General features: G+C 37.2%; 1 long non-coding RNA gene across 2 annotated transcripts; it reads right to left on the bottom strand.

Annotated features, from left to right (window-relative positions):
• Nucleotides 1–664: 664 nt before the first annotated feature.
• Nucleotides 665–4,218, bottom strand: LOC131446482 (uncharacterized). 2 transcript variants are annotated; one of them, XR_009233924.1, is made up of 4 exons: nt 3,956–4,218; nt 2,896–2,954; nt 1,359–1,509; nt 665–804 (listed from the first exon to the last, which is right to left on the bottom strand). It is a non-coding gene; the product is annotated as an uncharacterized LOC131446482 (long non-coding RNA). The 2 variants fall into 2 exon arrangements; XR_009233923.1 differs by having other exon boundaries at nt 2,900–2,954; nt 3,956–4,214.
• Nucleotides 4,219–5,102: the final 884 nt, after the last annotated feature.

Here is a 5,102-nt window from a genome sequence, read left to right on the forward strand (position 1 = left end):
TCAATTCCAGCTTTGAAATCATGACCATGAATTCAAACATTTTATTCTACATTTTATTCAACACTGCAAGACTGAAAGATCACAATAACATCAAATGCAATTACTGACCAAGTACTTCTTGATAAGAGTGTTGATGTCTTCATTGAGATAACCACAAAGACTTTGAAGTACACAGTCTCTCTTGACTTCGATATCCTCACTCTGCAAACAAATGTATATGAAATATTAAAGCTATTCATTTTTCAAGACATTTTCCAGCATTTATCAGATTTTTGTCACAAATAACCCCCATGTGAAGTGGAGAGGAAGGTTGCAGAGGTAAACATGGATGGACATTAAGAAGTGGAAGTTAAAGGGGAGGAAGAGAAGATGGATGAAAGAGGGGTGATCATGTAAAGAGAAGAAATTGTAGGAGATGAGAGGAAGAGTGGAGAAGTAGGAAGATGAGGTATGGAAGATGAAAACACCAACATATGAGGGGTCCAACATCTCATCCACAGAGGATATAAAGGATGGCAGCAAAGGAAAGAAAAATGACAGAATAACAAAGCTCATTGAGGAGGAAGATTAAACAGATGAAGGTAGATAGGAAACGGAGATGTTATATTGGGAGAAAAACCTCTTCTGGCTAAATAATGTAACAGTTTACTGCACTTGCCTTAGTTGTCGGAGCCATGAGAAGCCTGATCTTCTTTCCAGCAGCTCCTCCTCTATTGCTGAAGACCTTCATCAAGTTAGGTGTGTATTTGTCTACTTCTCCCAAAAACTTGGCTTGAAGTGGCAAATTTGTTATACGCATGAATTCTGAGAGAGAGGGGAAAAAATGTGTTAATGGGAAAAGAGAGAATAACTTTCTAGCTTATAGATAGTCTATAAGACAATTGATATTTTCTGTGCTGAAAAAGGACAGACACTTCGAGGACTTGGCACTTCTCAATCCAATCAGGGCTTGGTCAAACCGTTTACATTTAAAGTATGTTAAAGTCTTAAAAGCATCTGCTCCAGCTCATATCAGGCTAGAGAGCAGTTGCACAAGTCATCAATAAAAAAGTTGGGCAGCTACAAATAAAATAAAATCTTGAAGGCTGATGGCATGTCAATAGATTGATATCTTTGATGGAATGGAATGGAAAAATTAGTGTCCAGTCTCCCTCTATAATCAATCTCTGAAAACAGTCATAAGAAATTCTGTTGACATAAGAAAAAAACCTGCTTACCATTGTTTTTATTGTAGAAATAGATATGTCCATATCAAATGAAAGAATATTTTCCCCGAGGTAATAATTACCTTACAATAATTTTGGAAAGCAGTTACACATCAGCAGAGAAGTGTGCAAAATGTCATCAGTAATGCTTACCTCACTGACAGCACGAAAGCAGTCTTTATCTCATGGACAAGTTGATCCACAGATGCTGGTATCCCTGACATCAGGCTAAGATTTCTAGCGTCATCTCCGCCGAGGACGACTCTCAGGTGGACTGGATTTGACATCTTTCACTTTATGGATTCTAGGGAACAAATACAGGACACAAAAGGTTATGAAAAATTGAATTACTGCAACTTTATTTAAGAACTTCAACTATGGTTATCTCTCGCGGCTAATGTCTGACTTATAGGGATAGTTCAACATTTTGGCAAATTGCCCATTGCCATAGCAGTAGGTTCATTACCTTTATTTGTCAGTGCAAGCTATTTCTAGAATGCCGGAGCAGAGCCATGAGCTGCTCAGAGCTACGCTACAGAGGCTAATGGGATTTCTTGGTTTCCCTCATCAAACTTATCAAATACACAATTCAACAACTCCAAAACACTCTGGTGGAAAACTTGTGACCTGCACATCTACCACGCTATGAGATAATAATGGAACGATAAAAGACTGAGTTATTTTAGAGGTAAATTCATGTAAAACCACTGATACACGTTGCCTTCAGCGACACTTTTTCTACAAGCAGTCTCTGTATTTATCCTGAAAACAACTCTGTCTCGTAACGTTCCATTATTATCTTATACTGTAGAGGTCACAACTTGTCCATCAGAGCGCTTTGGAGTTGTTGGATTGTGTTTTTGATGAGTTTGAGGGAAAACAAGAAATTCCATTAGCTTCCATTTGCCAAAATGTCAAACCATTCCTTTAAAAATTCATAAATCATAGACAGACAGATAGATAAAAACATCTAACATTTACATTATTTAAAGAGGAATACAATTTAACATTTTTTCATGACAGTTGATCTGGTTTTTATTTTTACACCCCTATTTCATGAGACATTGAGAAAAAAGTTTCATGACAAACCCACCTTAAACAATAATGTGCCTTTTCAAAGTAACTATTCGTTTCACACCCATGTTTTGCACTGATATGATATGCAATCATTTGCTGATGTTTAGTTGCTAATGTCAGTGGAATATTCTTGAAAAAATTTGTGTGACGAGCAACTTTCTTAAAGAAGCCTGCTGTACAAGAAACATCAATCACTGAAGTATCTGATTCCTGTAACCTTGCAACAACACTAACAACCTCAGCTTTGAAATCATTTACAGTATGGGGATTATGTTTCCTGTTTTTATGAGTATGAAATGTATTGTAAATGCTAGTTTTAAATGAACAATCTTTGAACATGCATGTTACAGTTTCTTTCCTTCTTAAATGTTCATTTACATGACTGAAGTAATCTCGTTCATTTGCAAGTTGAGGACATGCACACAGCTGACATGAATATATAGATAACTCTGATGGTTCTGAAGATGTTTGAGCTTTGTGAGAATGGTATATAAGACTCAAAAGACTGTTCCAAAGTCTCAATGTGCATGGACAATTAGAATATGGGCAGCAATGCCTGAACCTGCTTCCATGATGGCCATGTTTTACCTTGCAATGTTTAAGCAATGCATACCTACTTTTTCTGATTTTCCACAGACCTTACATTCCCACACACCCATTCACATGTTCTACCTAGAAGAGAAGGAAAAACACATGAAAATAGAATAAAAGCTAACATTTTAGCAGAAATCTATGGCTTACTTAAACTTCAGCAATTGACATTGCCATCAACAAACAACAACAAAAACTAACAGGAAACATATTAAAAATTGTTGTCCCCAGTGTGGAGGAAAAAGCACATGCAGGAATATAATGTAATGTAAATACAAGTAGTATTAAATTAGTTAGATAAGTTTGAGCAGTTTGAATATAACTGTTTATTTTATCTTTTGCAAACAGACGCCTGTAGATAAGTTAACTTCATATGGTTGTGTTAGCTGGACAACACAATGGAGACACAGTATGTAGCCATATCCAGCCAAAATTCAACATTCATCGATAAAAATATATATTTTCACAGAAATAAATGTATATTATTTTTAGAGTATTAATAACACCACCCATTAGAATTTAAGTGGTTACGTAAATCTCAAATTACGTCAGCTTGTGGGACTTAAATTAGTAGTAACTAACATTACTCCTTTATTAAAATTTAGGAGAACATTCCCACATGAGCAGCATTTGGCTACAGTGAAGAAAAAAATCGGTTTGACATTAAATTAATGTCATTAATACTTTTCATAATATAATACGGCTTGCCAACTGCAGAGCAAGTAAGCGAGTTAGTGCCCAACTGCAGCAGCAGGACAGGACAGGTCAAGTGCCATGTGCCAGCCAGCAGCTAAACATGTAAACATACGCTCTTAGCGCGTTAGCCTAGCGCTAGCGCTTAGCATAAAACAGCTAACCCTTAGAAAGGCCTTCACGTCGGAACATAGGGATTTCGGAATATCGGGATGTCCCTTCACGGGCGCTAATCGAACTTCGCCAGACTTTCAACAGTATAAAGTCCAAAGTATTCACATTATTTTTGAGAAAGTAGAAAAAACAACAACAAAAAATAGCATATCGACATTATTTTAAAATATCATATCACTACATTAACACCATGCGTTACAAACAATTAAACTTACCGTATTAAGCACACTTGTCGCCGTTTGTCAAGCGCAATGCGTGTGACGTGTTGTCTGCATGGCAGTGCCAAGTGTGTGAGGGCAGTGTGGGCGAACCCGTAGACAATATGCTGGAACACGCCCACTTTCCTCTTATGCGATCCATTCAGATAAAGTTTACTCAGTTTGTTTACGTTGTTGTTGTAGAACACATATTTACACACTGTTTACTTATTCTTACTAAATAAACCTTTAGTTTTATACATTTCAGTTACAGTTTACTTGGAAATATTGCTTCATGTTTATTGGGGCCAAGAATCATTTTTTTGAGTGCACACCACAGAAGATGCTACAAAAAGATCACCTGGACCCGAAGATAAGTCATGGGTAGAGTTATTTTTGATGTCACCCATTTCAGTGCTGCCTTGTTTCAGTATAATGTTGGGGGCAGTTTTGTTTGACAATATCAACTGAATGAATGGCAAAGAAAATGGCTGTGAGCTTCCAACTCGGATCACTTCAGATGGAGCCACTCATGATTCTGGACTTCATAAGTGCTTCTCTTTGGGGTTGTCTTGGTTGTGATGGGATCTGCAGTCAAACGGTCTAAATGAACTATCCTAAAATCCAATGTGGAATTCAAATATGTATCACCAGCATCACCCTTACACAAGCACAGACTTGAATTTAAAATGGAGTAAGTGCTATTTGTTGGGGTAGTGTCGGTGATTTTTTGAGGTCATATTTGTGTAATTTCAGAGGGCAATCTTCTTGGATAACATATTGATAGAACAAGAAAGAGAGACTTTCTTGTGAGTCTGTACAATTACCCTAACTTTAGCATTGACTTGGTGTTTTTTTCAGTAAGTGCTACTTGTTGGGGCAGTTTTGTTTGACAATATCAACTGAATGAACAGCAGAGAAAATGGCTGTGAGCTTCCAACTCGGATCACCTCAGATGGAGCCACTCATGATTCTGGACTTCATAAGTGCTTCTCTTTGGGGTTGTCTTGGTTGTGATGGGATCTGCAGTCAAAAGGTCAAATGAACTATCCTAAAATCCAATGTGGAATTCAAATATGTATCACCAGCATCACCCTTACACAAGCACAGACTTGAATTTAAAATGGAGTAAGTGCTATTTGTTGGGGTAGTGTCGGTGATTTTT

The sequence above is a fragment of the Solea solea genome, chromosome 19 (genome assembly GCF_958295425.1).
Source record: "Solea solea chromosome 19, fSolSol10.1, whole genome shotgun sequence".
NCBI classification, from domain to species: Eukaryota; Metazoa; Chordata; class Actinopteri; order Pleuronectiformes; family Soleidae; genus Solea; species Solea solea.